The sequence below is a fragment of the Trichomycterus rosablanca genome, chromosome 3 (assembly GCF_030014385.1).
Source record: "Trichomycterus rosablanca isolate fTriRos1 chromosome 3, fTriRos1.hap1, whole genome shotgun sequence".
Lineage (NCBI taxonomy): Eukaryota > Metazoa > Chordata > Actinopteri > Siluriformes > Trichomycteridae > Trichomycterus > Trichomycterus rosablanca.
The window spans coordinates 6,609,181-6,629,546 of record NC_085990.1 but is presented as its reverse complement, the minus strand read 5'-3'; the positions used below and the strand labels follow the sequence as shown (position 1 = coordinate 6,629,546).

Below are 20,366 nucleotides of genomic sequence, written 5' to 3'. Positions count from 1 at the left end.
CCTCTACCACACTCCTTCCCCATCTCCATGCAGGAGCCACCAACCAGCCAGCAAAGGTTGTAATCGCACTAGTCTGAGAGAGAGTCCCCATCCGGCTTTTAGTCCCGCCGCCAATCGTTGTTCATGTAGCCACTCAGCCTTCAGCCGGCAAAGGCAGAGCTGGATTCGATACGATGTATTCGAGATCCAGCTCTGGTTGCAGCGTGTGTTTTTACCGCTGCGCCACCTGAGCGGTGATCCCAAAGTTTTTATTGTTATAGAATAGCATCAGCTAGATGGACATCAGTTTTGTGGACAAATATCTAAGATAATGATGTATATTATAATGTATTTTAAATTAAATATTAGAAGACCTGACAGATTTTTAAAATGAATTAAATATATATATATATAATTGATGAATTGACTCATTTTGGTAATAGATAAACATGTTATATTTCCAAGTTTTACTTAAAACAGAACAAGAGCATCGACATGCTTATTCTCTACAATCTGATATTTTATTCCTTAGTAGAATAAACACTGTGTTCTATCAGACATCATCACAGATACGCACAGGTTTTCTTCACCAAACACACACACACACACACACACACAAACACACACACACACCAGGGCTTGGTGCCAGTGGCTGAAAGATTGAAAGCAATTAAAACTATCATCTGCAGTGGCTCAGGGCTCGCCTGTGGCTCCAAACATGAACTGCCAAATCCCATCATTCTCCAAACCTGAGAAAGAAAAAGTAAGTAAAAGAGAAGGAGAGAGGGAGAGAGAGAGAGAGAGAGAGAGAGAGAGAGAGAGAGAGAGAGATGTATAGTTTGTCACATTCAGTGTAAAAAAACCTTTGCATCGAGTCTATGAATCTGGCCTGATTGAGCTTGAAAGACACAGTTTACATGGTGTGTACATGGTCAGATGCCTACTGTGCATTTTTACTTCACGGATCTGCAAATGACAGTGTTATGTTACATATTTTACAAGGGTAAGAGCAATTAGTTGAATGAGTTTTTAAATAATTTTTTCCCGCCACCCAAAACCAGGTGTAAATTAGCCACAGACTTTACTGTGTGCAGTTGCCAGGTGTCTGATTTTTAAAGCCGAATAGAGGTACAGAACCGTGGACGCAAAATGTTAAGTTTTCAAATATTTGAAAATTGTTTGAGCATTTTATGTTGAGCATGTAAAGAATTGTGTTAGATATTTATTTATATATTTATTCAACATTATTCACAGCAAGATTTCCAGGGTTCGATTCCCAGGTGGGGCGGTCCGGGTCCTTTCTGTGTGGAGTTTGCATATTCTCCATGTGTCCGTGTGGGTTTCCTCCGGGAGCTCCGGTTTCCTCCCATAGTCCAAAGACGCACAAGTGAGGTGAATTAGAGATACAAAATTGTCCACGACTGTGTTGAACTAATGAATCTTGTGTAACCAGTAACTACCAGTCCAGTCATGAATATAACCAAAGCTTGTAAAACATTACATTAAATTCCTAATAAATAAATGTATGCTAGGCCTAAGTACTTTTGTTGGTAAATGAATCTACTCATTTTCATAGCTGTTTTTATGACAGTGTCTTTACTAATACACAATATTTTTAAGCTTTAAGGGTAAACAATGTGGTTTTAACACTGCTTTCTTAATGGACTGCTCTTTGTCTAATATTTGTTAATTATGTCTGGCAACCCTGGATAATTGGATGGCTTAAAAGATGAAAGTGAAACAGAAGAAATATTTTATATATTGTTAGCTAGTAACCAAAAAATTCCAGAGCTCGTTTTATACAAAGTATAATGTTTTTATTGGAATATCAGTGAAAAGTACAAAGACCAAAACTGACATAGTTTACGGGTGCATCAGCGCCCACAGCATGAGAGAGAGAGATGTGCTGCCATCAAGGCAACGTCTCTTCCAGAAAGTCCATGATTATTTCAGCAAGACAATGCCAGACTTTATTCTGCATGCGCTTCAAAAGCATGAGCCAACCAGAGCACCCTGAGTAAACCCACGCGGACATGGGGAGAATATGCAAACTACACACAGAAAGGACCCAGACCGCCCCACCTGGGGATCGAACCCAGGACCTTCTTGCTGTGAGGTGACAGTGCTACCCACTTAGCCACCATGCTGCCCATATAAGTACTAATATGGAGTTAGTTACAGCATTAGTGAATTGAACTTAACACTTGGGATTACACTTTGCTTTGTATCTTCTCCCTCTTTTTTAGACTGCCTGTGATATATGGATATTTATGACACCATATTTATGTTTTGTGTAGGCAAACAAAACTTCCTATTACATTATGAATATCTAAAACATCATTTCATTTATTTAAAGAACACATTTTTACAAAACCTATATTACATTTGTTAAAGAAAAAATAATAAAAGTAAATAATTTGTTGCACCACCTTTAACAGCTCAGCACAAAACTGATCAGCAGTTACTGAACATGAATGAATAAATGAATGAATGGTATGTGCACTAATGGACTGGCACTCTGTAGATGGTGTATTCCTGCCTCATGCTCTGTGTTTCCAGCTAGTGCTGGATCATAAAAATGTCTGGTAAAGAATAAGTGAATAAATGAATGAATATCATGATGAACACTATGTCTGTTCCTGAACACATTCCATCTCTCTCTATATTACAAGAACTCTTTTTCTGTCTGTTGCTCTTTTTTTCTCGACCTGTCAAATTCATTTAGTGTCTACATTATCCATACCCATCTCTCACTCTCTCACTCGCGCTCTCTCTCTCGTTCCGTCTGTCTCTCTCTCTCTTCACTGATATGACAACCTGATACTGAAGTCCTAATCGCTGTCCATCCCACCAGTGCAGTACCAGCCATCCAAGCCCTCCAGGTGCCATAACTCATCACTCAATACACACTCACACACACACACACACACTCTCCCACACTGCCTGCGGTGCCATGCCACATCACTGTCCGCATGTCCCACGGCAAACTCGGGGTCACACAGGGGGATGCTGGGTATTAAGCCTGTCATATCAGAGCTCTTCTGTCTGTCACACAAACACAATAGACAGTGCCCTCCTCTACAGATAAAGTACACTGTATGACCAAAACTATGTGGACACCACCCCTCATTATTGAGCTCAACTGTTTCAGCCGTACCAGTTGCTAGCTGGTGAATTAACAAGTGATAAAATGAAATAAATGCTTTCAACTTTGTAGCAACAGTTTGAGGAAGGTCTTTTCCTGTTTCAGAATTACTGTACTCCTGTGTACAAAGTAAGATACATAAAATAGGGTTTATGGTGGCACGATGATACATGTAGTGACATCCACTCTGTATGGACAAAAACATTGGGACACCCCTTCTAATTCATGTTCTTCAGTCACAACAGTCGCTAACAGCAATACATTAATAGTGCACAAAGCAACTTCTGTAAAGACATGAAGAAAAACTCAGTGTAAAGAAACTCCAGGCGGCCAGGTATTCCACTAGCACACCAGCTCCGAGATTCTGAATTCCTTGGTTTGAAACTCGGCGTTGCCACCGGTCGGCTGGGCAGAATTGGCAGTGACTGCAGCAGACATGGTTCTGCTAGGGCGGGATGACCGGACTGTGGGTGGGGTCTTTAAATGCTGTGTAAGGACCCTGATTAGCAGATAGAGGGGCGCTTGTGCAGAGTGCCTAGGTGAAAAGGGGTTCTGCTAAGGGCTGTGCGCGGGTCGTAGGAGGCGTGAGCAGCAATATACCCTCCTCAACTGCAATCAGGGATCCCCCAGCAGCGGAATACACAATACGCTAAATTGGGAGAAAATGGGAGAAATTGCATAAATAAAATAGAAAAAAAGAAACTCCAGTGGCCTGCACAGAGCCCTGACCTCAGCCTCCCTTCCGCTGAACAGCTCTGGAATGAAATGTAACATCAGTTGTGGCTATCTTGACCTACATCAGTGACCAGTCGTTCAAATGCTGTTTTGACTGAATGGTCACAAATTTCCACAGACATACTTCAAAATATTGTGAAAAGCCTTTTTAGAAGAGTGGCTGTTGTTATAGCTGAACATGCACATAGGGGTCCAACAAGCTGTCCAACAAGCTGTCCAACAAGCTCATGGTCAGGTGTTCAAATACATTTGGGCATTTAGTGTATTTTACAAACTTTGAATTATAGTTACATTTCAAACAATGAAACATCTATTTGACAGAGTATTTCCATAACCTTGTGATGTGGTATGTAAGAGAACATTTAATATTTGCACATAGCAAGGTAAACGGCTTTCAGTGGAACAAACGCACACACACACACACACACACACACACACACACACAAAAGCACGTGACAAAGGTGTGTCTCAAAGGCATAATTAGGTAGGGCAGGTCCAGTGCCCCAGACACATACTGGGGCATTTTGGGAAGTGTCAGACACAGACGAAAACTGACGTGCTTAAATGAATCCTCATGAGAAGGTCTCAGCTCTATTTCACCCAATAATGTTCAGAACTCATTTAACTCCAGTAGTGTAACTAGGAATTTTTTTGGCCCTAATGTAAAAAAAAAACACTTCCTTTCCACACATCATTACTTTAAATGGATTCAAAAATTCAAAAAATGTGCTTTGTGCTCAGGGGCATAATCATGCTAAAGGGGATTTCCCCAAACTGTTGCCACAATGTTAAAATCATATCATTTACTTTACATACCTGTTAACATATTTTGGGCCATATAATTAGGGCATATAATAAGGTAATGGACTAGTAATCAGAAGGTTGCCGGTTCACCCCAGCACAGCCAACCTCAATTGCTTGAATTGTATTTTGTCATTATAATTATTGAACACTTTGAATAAAACACCAAAAATATTAATACAGTGTTTTTCCAAGTAGAGCCAACAAGCATCTCTTGTGTTCTAAATACACAACCAAGACAGTCCAGCTATAAAACCAGCAATAAATCAATATAAGCAAGTAACTCCAGTAACAAAGTAATACCTCTTTTTGGTTTTATAAATTACAGATAAACTGTACAGATTTCAATTGATTACTTTTTCTTTATTTTTTAGCATGAGTACCACCTGGGGTGCCTCAATTGCCACCATTGGTACTCATACAACAGTTGGAAAAGCACTGCTGATTTTATTTTAATATAAAACTGGTGCTATTTCATTTTAAGTATGTTCATAAAACATTAAGATTTGTTAATGCAATTTCAGATGCTCACTTAAAAAAACAATGCCAGAAAACATTGTTGTGCCAAAGCACATAGATAAATCATAGCTGTTACAAAGTTCTGCTCCATGATTTGTATCATCACAGCCCTTGTGTACATGTTCAGATGTGAGTATAAAGCTGATGTGACAGAGCACTACTGAGAGATATTAGCAACCTTTAATAATTCAGCAGCACTGAAAACCTCTGTAGAACAGAGATATAACACACACACACATACACACACACATACACACACACACACACATACTTTGTTGATATTTAAGCAGTTTAAATTCAGTGAAATATTTTCTTTTAAGTAGAAAGATTGCCAGTCTCCATTTTAACTGTGAAGAGAAGGCTTCCAACTGCAGGTTTGACAGCTTGAGTGTCAGTAAAAAAGCTACGCGAAGACGCACTGGACATGTGCAGTGTCAGCAACTCACACAGTGACTGGAATCCTGTTCCGAAGAGTCGGCAACAGCATTTTGCACTGCAGTGATATGCAAAACCCTCTTGTCTATGTCTAGTTGGTCAGGGGTTCATCTAGCCAATGACCTGAAACCTCCAGACTATTTCAAAACTCTCTTAAAAGACAAGAACCATCTGGTAGACTTTAAAATCATGGAATGGCAGCACTGTCTCCAGACTTAAACCCCTTCAAGCTGGTTCGGGATGAACTGGAAAGAAGGATTAAAGAAAAGCAACCTACAAGTTCAACACATTTGTGGGAACTTCTACAACAGTGATAAGACGAACCTTCAGAACAATTTGTGATTTTTATTGCTGAAAGAAAGTCTCAAGTGTGTTCAGCTGTTGCATTTGCAAAAGCAGCGAGTCAAAAATTTTGATTCAGTTTTGTTTAACAAAGTGGTTCCATGGCTTTTTTATGCTTTAATTTCAGAGTTCAACAGTAATCCGCATTCGTAGTTCATCTTGCAGTTGAGCTGATTTATGTTTCTGTAGAATCTGTATAGTGACTGCTTTACATTGATGGTAAAGTTCAAGATGTACCATACCACAAAACCAGTACCTTAACTACTAATGTTTAGTGTAGTTGTGAGGATATGGGTGTTAATAACCATAAGTTCCCTGAGTAAAGGAAATGCTGTTTTGCGATGCTGTGTAGTTACTGCAGAACTGTACTGTATAACTCTCTCTTGCTCTCTCTCTCTCTTTCTCTCTCTCTCTCTCTCTCTCGCTCGCTCGGCTGAGTATCTGTCGTTCTCTGCATGCTCGAGCTGCTTGTTGCCGTGAGCGACTAAAAGCTGTCGTCTCTCGTTAACATCTCAACGTTGACCAGGCTTCTTGCTCCTTGATTAGAGCAAGTGTGTGTATGGAGAGGGGCAGATGAGCCCCCCCACCAACCCCCTTCATAAACACACACACATGCACATGCACACACGGTGCCTCCCCTCGAGCCAGTCCTAAAGATCAGTGATTTGGTCAATTGGCCTGGCACATCATATTGTACTCTAAGTCAACACACACACACACACACACACACACACACGCACACAGAGAGAGAGACTTGTCAGTGGAGTCCTGATCGGACCTATATAAAGTGGAAGCCATATACTAACAATATCCTGTCCAGCTGTGACAGACATTGATGCCTGAGGACACAGAAAACTGCTTTAACTGTTTTATTCCATTCTTTTTATATTATGTCCGTCATTAGCAAAGTCATAAAGTCTTTAAAATAAAGTATATAATATTAATAAAATAATAATTGAAATAATAATAATGACAACAGCAATAATTATAAAAATAATAATTATTAAAGAAGTAACTATAATAATAGAAATAACAATATTATTAATAATAGAAATAATGATGATAATAATGACAAAACAACAATATCAATACTACTACTATTACTATTATAAATTCTAATAATAATTAGAATGATTTTTTTATATTATATACTGTATTATATCTGGTAATGACTGTTATGTATTAATAACAAACAGTAATTACAGTAACATTAGTGACAAGAACTACTAATACATTTTCTGATAATAACTAGTAAACATAATATCTATAATAATACTGGTATTATCACAATTAAACTAAAATATGTGTATATTAAATGTTATCGTGAGTAATGACTGGCAATTAATGTAATAATGTATTAGTAAGGTATTAATGTGTGTTAGAGAGAGTATATACTGTATGTGTGTGTGTGTGTGTGTGTGTGTGTGTATTTTTTGTGCACTGCTAGCATCTGTATAACCGACGTCAAATTTCTTGTATGTGTGAGCATACTTGGCCAATAAAATCTGATTCTGATTCTAATAACGGTTTATAAATATAATAGTATAATTATATCAGTCTTTACATTACGTGTAGTAAAAACATTTATAAGGTAATAATGCTAAAATAATTATAAATATAATGTAACTTTAATAAGCTATACATTTATGAATGCTGTTATAATCACTAACAAATATAATATTACCATCATAACTGTTATGAATAGCACAGTAAAAGCTGAATTAATGCAACAGTTTGCTGATGACTCTAGTGACAGTGTGTCTTCACTGCTGGATGAGAAGATCATCTCCTTGGATTTAGTGTTTTAATTCATCCCATAAGAGTTAAATTGGATTTTAGTAAGAACAGTTCCTTGGTGCCAAGCTTATCTAATAATGCATCTAGTCATGCTGAAACAGAAAACTGTTGCCACAATATTGGGGGCATCTACTGTTATAGATAATTGATTTTATACACCTGCTAGCAATGAGTGTGGCTAAAGGTATTGGGAGAGTGTTCACAAAATGTTGGCTACATGTCAGTGTATGTAAAATGTATGTAAATGTTTGACTTTTCAAGTACATACAGTACATACTCAAATAAATAATTGTTTAACAGGTTGGGTCCACTTGTTACCTTAGAGAGTGGTAATGCTGTAAATCAAAACAAGGCTATTGTTACAAATAATTATAATGTTGGTGTCTCATCCAAAGGGCAAGAGGACTGTGATGTAATGAGGATAAAAATGTTGTAAATTTTATCTTGTGGTCTTTACAGTCTCCAGATATCGACTTCAAGTTCAAGTGGACTGTTAGCATATTAACTAGTATTATTGAAACACCCACTGATAAAAGATCGTTATTCCAGTACCAGTTTAGAATTGATGATGTGAAGTACTGGAAAGTTCTGGTGATTTGCGCTTGCACTGGCCCACCACTAACAGAAATTATTTTCTTTTAGCTTTTTTCCTTACTTTATTACCTGTTGATATTTTAGCACACATCATTTTTATACTTTGTGTGTATTTTTACGCAGTAAGCTGTTGGTAAGGATGCTTGCTGAGAACAACTCTGAGAGACGGAGTGAGAGAATGAGTAATGGAGGAGTGCAGCTTTCCCTCCAGCTAAAGCTTCTTCACTGGTTTATATGTTGAGTGAACATATGGTGAGTTAAAGTACGGACTTCTCTTCATCCAAACCCACAGGGAGCCTGTCTCACTACATAATGTACGCTTCAGCAATCACCCCGACTCACCCTCTCGCCCCCTATCACTATATGTCTCCTCCTCATCCTTTCATTTCTTCTCCGTCTGTCTCTTCATTGCTTTCTTTTCAACTTTTCACCCAGTATCCTGTTCTCTCTTTTATTAGCCTTCCTTCAGTTGAAATCTATCTATTAATGTTTCCCTTGCATTGTTGAGTTGAAAAAGTTGGTGATGGATGCAAAAAGGTCTTTAGCTTTGATTCTCTCTGACTTTTTTTCTTGTCCTTTTCTGTCCATTTACATTTACACTTTTATCCATAGTAACTTACGATTGTGAGCAAATGTAATCCAAGCAATTGAAGGTTAAGGGTTTTGCTTAGGGGTCCAACAGAGGCAACTTGGTGGTGGATTACTAGTGCAGTACCTTAACCGCTGAGCTACCACTGCTCTGTTTATCAATGAACACTATGTGTCATTTCTGATTTCACAATGTGATTAGATTTTGGAGGGATATTTTAATAAGTTATCATTCATTATAGAAATGTGAAAAAATAAAGGATTAAAGTAGGGCTTGTCTGGGATTTGAACCCAGGACATCTTGCACCTTGAGCAAGAATAATCTTCTTTATTTGTATTATTCAGTATTTTTCTACAGGGATGTATCACTGTTGGGACTGGATCATAGAGATGGTCATTTAGTTCTGTGCGTTTTATGGTGCTCTGTGAGGACCATGTTGTTTTGCCCCTGTAAGCAAGATTCCCCCTGCACCCACTGTTCCATTTGCTGATGTTGATTGTCTGTGTTTGATATTCACTGAAAACTTTGTTAGTTGCCCCATATTGCTTTAAAATCTCACCAATCGGCCACTCATGTGGTGCAGCGCTAAAATATGCTAGCACACCAGATCCGGGATTTCGAATACATCGTATCGAATCTCAGCTCTGCCATCCGGCTGGGCTGAGAGGCTATATGGACAACGTTTGGCTGTTGTTCATCCAAGAAGGGAGCCGGATAGGGTCCTCATAACTGATGCAATTATGACTTCTGCTGGCTGATTGATGGCGTCGAGGAATAATGTTGATCAGGGTGTGGCTCTCCGTGCACAAGGCTGATCGCATTTGAACTCGCCTCGTGCAGGTGAAAAGATGCAGTCGGCTACTCCTCAAGTGTCGAAGGGGGCGTGTGTCAGTTTGCTCTCCTCAATCGGGGCGGGGATCGGCATCAGTAGAGAGGAAGCATAACGCAATTGGACGTGCTAAAATGCATTTAAAAAATCTCACCAATCAAACTGCTAACTGTCAGAACTCGTTTATAGTGGACATGGCCCAATATCCGCTAGGACACTGGTGGCCAGCTGAGTCCCAGCAACCACACACACTAATGTTGAAGCATTTACACAAATACACATTTGTGCACACACACACACACACACACACACAGCCTTCGGGTCAATAAATTCACACACTGTAAAACCCTGCAGCTTGTTTAGACCACACACACTAAATGTTAGTCATGTGATTGACAAACCTCTTGATGCTAAGTGACAGAAGCTGATGTTTCTCCGCATTTTCTCTTCCTGTTCTCTGGGTCAGGTGACACCCATAGGTGCAATAGCAATAAAATACCCACTTTGTGTGTGTTTGTGTGTGTGTGTGTGTATCTTGAGGGATCAGTAGCAGGAAGCCAGAAGCAGCTGCTACCCGTCACTGTCAGACAAACTCATACACTGACGGGTAATGCCAGTTACACATCCACTGATGTTATCTCTGATCCACAGAGCTCTAAAACATATTCACCTTCACATTATTTCTGTATTTAATTGTTTCATATTTGGCAACACTATTTCTGGGAATCTGGGTTTTATTTGACTTAGTTAATTGTATACACCTGGTTGCAATGGATGTGGCTGAATAGCAATGACTGAAACATCAAAACTCTATGCCCACATACTGGCATCACTGAGACTCAAACCTGGCAGACTGTTGTGTCATCCAAATTTCCCTATATGAATTATATTCAAGTCAATAAAAGTATATAGCACAGCAAAATCTTACATTTTACTGTAATAAATTCAAGACCTGATGGTAGAGGCCTAAAACAAAGGAATGGAACTCTATTTGAAGGTGACTTCTCATCCTTCCCTCAGACAGGGTCAAAAGTATTTGTGAAGCACCTGACCGAGCTGGGAAGAGACTTAAACCTGGGTCTCTGTGGTGGCCTAGCATGTCAACACTCTAGAAGGATGTGTGTTAATTCTATTTCTTAAAAAGTCAGTTGTTGTGTATATATATACAGTGTATCACAAAAGTGAGTACACCCTTCACATTTCTGCAGATATTTAAGTATATCTTTTCATGGGACAACACTGACAAAATGACACTTTGACACAATGAAAAGTAGTCTTTGTGCAGCTTATATAACAGTGTAAATTTATTCTTCCCTCAAAATAACTCAATATACAGCCATTAATGTCTAAACCACTGGCAACAAAAGTGAGTACACCCCTTAGTGAAAGTTCCTGAAGTGTCAATATTTTGTGTGGCTACCATTATTTCCCAGAACTGCCTTAACTCTTCTGGGCATGGAGTTTACCAGAGCTTCACAGGTTGCCACTGGAATGCTTTTTCACTCCTCCATGACGACATCACGGAGCTGGCGGATATTCGAGACTTTGCGCTCCTCCACCTTCCGCTTGAGGATGCCCCAAAGATGTTCTATTGGGTTTAGGTCTGGAGACATGCTTGGCCAGTCCATCACCTTTACCCTCAGCCTCTTCAATAAAGCAGTGGTCGTCTTAGAGGTGTGTTTGGGGTCATTATCATGCTGGAACACTGCCCTGCGACCCAGTTTCCGGAGGGAGGGGATCATGCTCTGCTTCAGTATTTCACAGTACATATTGGAGTTCATGTGTCCCTCAATGAAATGTAACTCCCCAACACCTGCTGCACTCATGCAGCCCCAGACCATGGCATTCCCACCACCATGCTTGACTGTAGGCATGACACACTTATCTTTGTACTCCTCACCTGATTGCCGCCACACATGCTTGAGACCATCTGAACCAAACAAATTAATCTTGGTCTCATCAGACCATAGGACATGGTTCCAGTAATCCATGTCCTTTGTTGACATGTCTTCAGCAAACTGTTTGCGGGCTTTCTTGTGTAGAGACTTCAGAAGAGGCTTCCTTCTGGGGTGACAGCCATGCAGACCGATTTGATGTAGTGTGCGGCGTATGGTCTGAGCACCGAAAGGCTGACCCCCCACCTTTTCAATCTCTGCAGCAATGCTGACAGCACTCCTGCGCCTAGCTTTCAAAGACAGCAGTTGGATGTGACGCTGAGCACGTGCACTCAGCTTCTTTGGACGACCAACGCAAGGTCTGTTCTGAGTGGAACCTGCTCTTTTAAAACACTGGATGATCTTGGCCACTGTGCTGCAGCTCAGTTTCAGGGTGTTGGCAATCTTCTTGTAGCGTTGGCCATCTTCATGTAGCGCAACAATTCGTCTTTTAAGATCCTCAGAGAGTTCTTTGCCATGAGGTGCCATGTTGGAACTTTCAGTGACCAGTATGAGAGAGTGTGAGAGCTGTACTAGTAAATTGAACACAACTGCTCCCTATGCACACCTGAGACCTAGTAACACTAACAAATCACATGACATTTTGGAGGGAAAATGACAAGCAGTGCTCAATTTGGACATTTAGGGGTGTAGTCTCTTAGGGGTGTACTCACTTTTGTTGCCGGTGGTTTAGACATTAATGGCTGTATATTGAGTTATTTTGAGGGAAGAATAAATTTACACTGTTATATAAGCTGCACACAGACTACTTTTCATTGTGTCAAAGTGTCATTTTGTCAGTGTTGTCCCATGAAAAGATATACTTAAATATCTGCAGAAATGTGAGGGGTGTACTCAAATAGTCAAATTATGTACTTTAACAAGGAATGTTTCCTCAAAGCATCTGGAACAATGCCATGACCTATCCATGCTTGTTATATAAAATATCAGTGCATTAATGTGAAACGCTGAAAATGTCGTGGACACATTGACGTGTGGGCATGGTGCCAGGTGGAGGGAGGTACTGAGTCACACACAATTTTCATTTTACATACAGTGTATCACAAAAGTGAGTACACCCCTCACATTTCTGCAGATATTTAAGTATATCTTTTCATGGGACAACACTGACAAAATGACACTTTGACACAATGAAAAGTAGTCTGTGTGCAGCTTATATAACAGTGTAAATTTATTCTTCCCTCAAAATAACTCAATATACAGCCATTAATGTCTAAACCACCGGCAACAAAAGTGAGTACACCCCTAAGAGACTACACCCCTAAATGTCCAAATTGAGCACTGCTTGTCATTTTCCCTCCAAAATGTCATGTGATTTGTTAGTGTTACTAGGTCTCAGGTGTGCATAGGGAGCAGTTGTGTTCAATTTAGTAGTACAGCTCTCACACTCTCTCATACTGGTCACTGAAAGTTCCAACATGGCACCTCATGGCAAAGAACTCTCTGAGGATCTTAAAAGACGAATTGTTGCGCTACATGAAGATGGCCAAGGCTACAAGAAGATTGCCAACACCCTGAAACTGAGCTGCAGCACAGTGGCCAAGATCATCCAGCGTTTTAAAAGAGCAGGGTCCACTCAGAACAGACCTCGCATTGGTCGTCCAAAGAAGCTGAGTGCACGTGCTCAGCGTCACATCCAACTGCTGTCTTTGAAAGATAGGCGCAGGAGTGCTGTCAGCATTGCTGCAGAGATTGAAAAGGTGGGGGGTCAGCCTGTCAGTGCTCAGACCATACGCCGCACACTACATCAAATTGGTCTGCATGGCTGTCACCCCAGAATGAAGCCTCTTCTGAAGTCTCTACACAAGAAAGCCCGCAAACAGTTTGCTGAAGACATGTCAACAAAGGACATGGATTACTTGAACCATGTCCTATGGTCTGATGAGACCAAGATTAATTTGTTTGGTTCAGATGGTCTCAAGCATGTGTGGCGGCAATCAAGTGAGAAGTACAAAGATAAGTGTGTCATGCCTACAGTCAAGCATGGTGGTGGGAATGCCATGGTCTGGGGCTGCATGAGTGCAGCAGGTGTTGGGGAGTTACATTTCATTGAGGGACACATGAACTCCAATATGTACTGTGAAATACTGAAGCAGAGCATGATCCCCTCCCTCCGGAAACTGGGTCGCAGGGCAGTGTTCCAGCATGATAATGACCCCAAACACACCTCTAAGACGACCACTGCTTTATTGAAGAAGCTGAGGGTAAAGGTGATGGACTGGCCAAGCATGTCTCCAGACCTAAACCCAATAGAACATCTTTGGGGCATCCTCAAGCGGAAGGTGGAGGAGCGCAAAGTCTCGAATATCCGCCAGCTCCGTGATGTCGTCATGGAGGAGTGGAAAAGCATTCCAGTGGCAACCTGTGAAGCTCTGGTAAACTCCATGCCCAGGAGAGTTAAGGCAGTTCTGGGAAATAATGGTGGCCACACAAAATATTGACACTTCAGGAACTTTCACTAAGGGGTGTACTCACTTTTGTTGCCGGTGGTTTAGACATTAATGGCTGTATATTGAGTTATTTTGAGGGAAGAATAAATTTACACTGTTATATAAGCTGCACACAGACTACTTTTCATTGTGTCAAAGTGTCATTTTGTCAGTGTTGTCCCATGAAAAGATATACTTAAATATCTGCAGAAATGTGAGGGGTGTACTCACTTTTGTGATACACTGTAGAGGCACACTTAGCATTTTTATAATTATCTTTTACAATAATTGCCCCCTTTTCTGGTTTCCCCATGCTATTGCATATTTTAGGTAATTAAACAAAACATAATATTACACATTTTCAAGGAACAAAGTTATTCAACACCTATATCACCTTTATGTGATCACCTTTTTTACATAACTGGTTTGAAGACCTTTAGCAGCAATCGCTGCAACTAAACTAGGGGGACCATACATGCTCTTTTTTGGACCTAAAAAAAACTTTCTAAATCACCAAAAATGTCCGGGATTTGACTTTTGTAGTCTGCGCACGCTATTCTTTATGGGTTGGTTTCACAGACAGGGATTAAGCCTAGTCCTAGACTACACAGCATTTTGAATGGAGATTCTCCATTTAAAGCAAAATGTAGTCCTGGACTAGCCTTAATCCCTATGTGTTTTTGCACTGATTTGATCTTTCTCTTTAGGTTCTGCCTTATCTTTAAAAATGCTTAAGCGCAAATAAAAATTCACAGATAAATTACAGAGAAAATGTCCGTGTTTTTTGTCACGGTCGGGATCCTAGGGAAGCAGAATGCACGACCTGCTCAGTGTCCAATAAAGGTGCTAGTTCAGCAAAACAAAAAAACTGCAGCTAAAGGAGAGAGAGTTCGGTAAACGGTAATTAAACTATTTTGTAAGATCAAGTAAAACAAATGATGCTGTTACTGCTGCAGAGGGAGTTTTTGCATTTCACACCAGGTTTGTTTGTTTGTTTATTAGGATTTTAACGTCATGTTTTACACTTTGGTTACATTCATGACAGGAACGGTAGTTACAAGGTTCATCAGTTCACAAGTTTATATCAAACACAGTCTTGGACAATTTAGTATCTCCAAGTCTTTAGACTGTGGGAGGAAACCAGAGCACCCGGAGGAAACCCACACAGACACGGGGAAAACATGCAAACTCCACACAGAAAGGACTTGGACCGCCCCACCTGGGGATCGAACCCAGGACCTTCTTGCTGTGAGGCGACAGTGCTACCATTTCACACCAGGAAACATCACAACAGTTATACGTAGATTAATGGACTGCATGTCTGCCTTGTTAAAATTTATTTTCCTGATTCTTCCTGACTTAAACAGTGTAAACATTTCCGAATGCCCTTACTAAGAGGTTATTATCAACATCGTTATAGCATCACATTCTGTTGAAACAGCTCTACAGATAACCTATTTTATTAGTTGTTTTTATTGTTTAGGGCCAAACACTAAATAGAAGGGAATACAATTATCTGACCATAAGAGTGGCTGTTTATTTATTAAAGTTCAATAATATAATTGCATTATTGATGCATTTGTCAAAAACATGATCCCCAGGTTTAAAAAGGTCAAACTTTGAGAAATTTGAACTTTGCCTGAAATTTCACCTTGTTTCTTTGGCAAATTAATTTACATTTAAAAAAATAAAATCTCATATCCATGCAATTCCAATAAAAATTTGTGATAGAAAAATATTAAATACAGCATATGTTTAACAAGCACAACATAAAGAAAACGCAGGAGAGAAAATAAATAAATAAAGAAAAAAACTAAAGTAAAAATATGTGAATAAAATACGAAATAAAAGAGGCAGATAAATAATTGATTGGTTGCTTTGAGCGGTCTGAGTTTACTTAATGTACCTGGAAGCATGAGGGTCGACAGCATACACACACACACACATACACACAAAGTGTGTGTGGGCATGTGTGTGTGCATGCGTGCATATATGTGTGTGAATGTATTTTGTCGACCCTTATGTTCCCAGGTTGCACCTTTGGAGTTTATATTGGGTGCACAGATGGATCACCCCAAAAGCATGAGGTAGTAAGGGTGTGTGTGTGTGTGTGTTTGTGTGTGTGTTACCCTCAGGTCTCTCTGTCTGAGTTATAATGAAGTTGAGTTGTCAGTCTCACAGCTGCTTCAACATACGGGCTTAGATACACCACTTTATCTTTACCTACACACACACACACACACACACACACACATTAACAGACATGAATACACCAAAAAAATGTGTGGATGTGTTTTGGGTCGATACTGCCGATAAGTGACTGAACCCCAATGTAACAAATCCAGGACAATTTCAGACCAAACCAAGAATTAGATCATCCAAGATTAAAACTTCATTAAAATTAAAAAATCATTGATGTGCAGAACAAGAAACAGATTAATGAATTAACTGTCTAAATGAGCAAGACAAGTCCAAGAACCATATCAACTCAATGCAAGACAAGATCAAGAACCATACCAAGTAAATGCAAGACAAGTCCAAAAATCACAGCAACTAAATGAACCACAAGACCAAGGTTCACACCCATGCTGGGCCCCTGAGAAAGGCCCTTAACCCTCGTTTGCATAACTTGTTTGCATTCTATTGATCACAGTTGTAAGTTGCACTGGATACAAGCATCTGTTAACGATGCAAGATTTACACCAACTAAAAGCAAAACTAAATTCAAGAATCAAACCAATCAAATGTACAATAAGACCAAGAGTCATATCAGCTCAAAGCAAGCATCATACTAAGTCTAAGTTCTTTTAAAAACAGCCAGACCTGACAATCCCCTTTTAAATGAAACATGCTGTAGAACTGCTGGTAGAGTTGTGGGTTCTGTAAGAAATTTAGAAGGTGATTAGCGTGTCCTGTTGTGAGATCACATTAAAACAAATCTTGTAGGTTGTAGAGGGAAATTATTGTACATGAATGGACAAACCACAGAACTGAGGATATAATAAAAGAAATTCCATTCTTTTATTCAAAATATTAACAAAAACTTTCATTTGTTAGAAGCACAATGATTGAAGGAAAAAATCTAAATCAAAGATAGCTGTGCAAAAAAAAAAACATGCTCACTGTAAAGCATGGTGGTGGATCTGTGACATTGTAGGCCTGTTTTCCTTCCAGGCCTGGCCCTGGACAGCTTGTTTGGATACATGGTTTTGACCTCTGAAATCCTCACTGCTAAGCTCTGTCACAATATAGTTAAAAGTTGTTGCAACAATGTTCTGCAAAGTTATATAGTAACCATCCAAAAACTGCTTAATCACAAAGAAAAGTATGAGATTGCGGCTGCCTGATTGCAGCAAAAGCCACTGTCAGTCATCTGCTCCTCCATGCCCCCTGCAGGCCATATTGGCATGGCAGGTGGGCATGATTCTGTGCCTCTACATCAGGTGAGCCTGCTACAATGATCAATTCTGTACTAAACATTCCTACAAAATAAAAAAATCTGTGCTTATTAAAAGCATAATCCCCTGTGTAAACACAAAGTTGGACAATGTAGAAGGAAAAGTTGTCAGAACATCATTTGTTTAAGTTGGCACCGACTCAAAGAATACAGAAGAGCAACTTTCCTTCACTCCACAAGTTCACATGAAACAGACACAACATAATTAAGTGTCTAATCTAAATTGTGGTGATTAGATGTCCCTGAATTCTAAAGACTGTCTCCAATTTATGGAGCCTTAGTGCTCCTAGTGCTGTTGCTGGAAATGTTGTAAGTGAGAAGAAAGACAAAGCAGCAGAGCTTTCCAGTTCAAGTTCACCTATTGTTTTATTACTATTTTGGCCAAAAGAGGGAGCTGCTGGTTACAACATTTTACCTTTTCATAGTTATACTAGTTTGTGCACACATAGCACAATTATTAGAATACTAAAATTACTATATTAATCAGGAGGGACAGTAAGGAAGAGCCCAAAGGAAAGGTGAAGAAACAGTGAAGAGTACGAGAATGGAAAACTGGATATAAGAAGCATTGAAATGCTGATATTTGCTTCATAGATGATTCACTTAAAGCCCAGATAACAAGCTTAAGCTCGCTTATTGTGGGCACATTACTAGAAGAAGAAACAATGCATTCATAAGTTTAATAAACGTAGCTAGTTTAGTAAATGAAGATCTTTTTAAAAAGGTCCATTATGGTTGGAAAAGTTGGAGGTAAAATAGGAAGAGCAGCAACACTGCCAGCAACAAGATGAATGGATACAATTAGAAGAACAATTACCAAAGCATTAAGAAGCCTGAAGACCCAAATGTTAAACGGGATAGTCTGGAGAAACACTATCCATATGGTCGCTAGGAGTCTGAATAGACTTGATGGCACTAGAGATGATGATTTGCCACAGTGGATCTGGTACGCATCCCAAACTTGGCACAGTTTTTAAGCCAGATGCTTTTCCTGACGTAACCCTGCTCTGCTGTCTTTATCTGGGCATGGGATCGACACTAAGACTGCACTGACAAGTGCAGTTCCCCTGGACGTTATCCACCATAGGATAGCATTCATGAGGTTCGTACCCCGGAATCCCTGATCTCAGCAGTAGTGGACTAGTTACCGCTGCTGCACCACTCGAGCACCCTACAGCACTTACTACTGCTACTAATACTACTAATAATAATGAGGGTGGCATGGTGGCACAGTGGGTAGCAAGAAGGTCCTGGGTTCGATCCCCAGGTGGGGTGGTCCGGGTCCTTTCTGTGTGGAGTTCGCATGTTCTCTCCGTGTCTCCGGGTTTCCTCCGTGAGCTCCGGTTTCCTCTCACAGTACAAAGACTTACAAGTGAGGAGAACTGGAGATACAAAATTGTCCATTAAACTTGAATTGTCCAGTGAACTGATGAATCTTGTGTAACAAGTAACTACCTGTCCTGTCATGATGTTTGTTTGTTTGTTTATTAGGATTTTAACGTCATGTTTTAACACTTTGGTTACATTCATGACAGGAACGGTAGTTACTCATTACACAAGGTTCATCAGTTCACACAAGGTTATATCGAACACAGTCATGGACAATTTAGTATCTCCAATTCACCTCACTTGTGTGAGGAAACCGGAGCACCCGGAGGAAACCCACGCGGACACGGGGAGAACATGCAAACTCCACACAGAAAGGACCCGGACCGCCCCACCTGGGGATTGAACCCAGGACCTTCTTGCTGTGAGGCGACAGTGCTACCCACTAAGCCACCGTAAAACATGGCGTTAAAATCCTAATAATTAAATAAATAATAATAAATAAGTGGGTGTTATCTGATGTTGGTGCCAAACCATTCTCAATTTAAATACAATTTTTCGTGGAAGTGATTTTGCTGACCAAATTTTGGTGTGACCACAGGTCAGTAGTTCAGATAAAAAAAAACGAATCAGTCGATTCAGTTGTTTTTGAGAATCGATTCTTTGAATTCAACTTCGACTGTGAGTCATTTAACAGAATCACAACATGCGCATGCGCGTTAAACGCCGTCGTCAGTGATGGACGTGAAGGCTGAAGTTTTGAGAGGAATGAAGAGGGAACAGTAGAGAGTCTCCTCTCAGTAATTCAGTGTTTAACTACAGTAAAAAGTTTTCGGTGTGTCTGTAAGTTGCTCAGTGGCCCAATTAAAGCGCTGAGTTCGGTGTAGCCCGCAGTGCAGAACCGTTAGTGTCGCTACCATCGCTTAGCTACCAGCTATAAAGCGCATATGACAGCGCGCGGGCGGGAGGGGCAGCTTCACCATTGTACTGCCCCAAGGCATCGCTCCCAGTCACTATACATATACAGTGCGTACCTATCTCAGTCTCCATCTATATCCATCCATCTATCTGTCTGTCTCTTTCTCTCTCCATCATCATCATCATCCTCTTCATTCATTCCTTCCTCCACGCGCTATCTGACTCTAGCGCGCGCTCTCAGGCATGCGCGCACTGTCCTGCTCAACACCGGCACGCGCGCACACGAACGCAGCTCTCTCCCGCAACTCAGGTATGTCAGATAAATCATCTATTAAATACTATCTATTCCTTTATTGTGACATTATTGTTAGATAACATTTATTACTTCTTATGAAAGTTTTTACTTTGTTTATCAGAGTTTTTTTTTTATTTAGCCTGGTGGAGTTTTTCTATTAAAAAATCTAAAATAAAGAAATTGTAAACTGTACATTCTCTAAAAGTACATAATCTACATTA

General features: G+C 40.1%; 1 long non-coding RNA gene across 1 annotated transcript; it reads right to left on the bottom strand.

The window, feature by feature from the left end:
* Window positions 1-478: 478 nt before the first annotated feature.
* LOC134310231 (uncharacterized) lies at window positions 479-20,072 on the bottom strand. The gene is made up of 3 exons (XR_010011279.1): window positions 19,967-20,072; window positions 16,279-16,372; window positions 479-728 (listed from the first exon to the last, which is right to left on the bottom strand). It is a non-coding gene; the product is annotated as an uncharacterized LOC134310231 (long non-coding RNA).
* Window positions 20,073-20,366: the final 294 nt, after the last annotated feature.